The sequence below is a fragment of the Penaeus monodon genome, chromosome 25 (assembly GCF_015228065.2).
Source record: "Penaeus monodon isolate SGIC_2016 chromosome 25, NSTDA_Pmon_1, whole genome shotgun sequence".
Lineage (NCBI taxonomy): Eukaryota > Metazoa > Arthropoda > Malacostraca > Decapoda > Penaeidae > Penaeus > Penaeus monodon.
The window spans coordinates 40725990-40726389 of NC_051410.1; positions in this window are offsets into that span (position 1 = coordinate 40725990).

Below are 400 nucleotides of genomic sequence, written 5' to 3' on the forward strand. Positions count from 1 at the left end.
AGGAAAAACGAAGATCGGGGACAGGAACACAAAAAAAGAAAACCATAAAGATACCAAAAAAAACCTTTCCCCGCCTCGAACCCCGGACCCCATCCCCGAAAAGGGCCGCCCCCTATCCCCGCCCATCCCCCCCACCCCCTTTTTCGCCCATTTTCCCCCTTTTCCCTTTTCCCCCCGCTCTCTCCCCCCGCTCTCTCCTCTCCCCTTCCTTCCCCCCCCCCGCACTTGCTTATTCGAGCGTGTCAGTTGCCAACGAGTGATAAGGGGGGGAGGTATATTTCCCGTTTAGGCCGAGCGGGGTTTTAAAGGGATTTCAAGGAGGGGGGATGAATCCACCCCCTTTCCTTTTCAGCCCCCCTTGGGGTCCTCCTGGGGTCGCCACACGAATTTCTTTTACTGT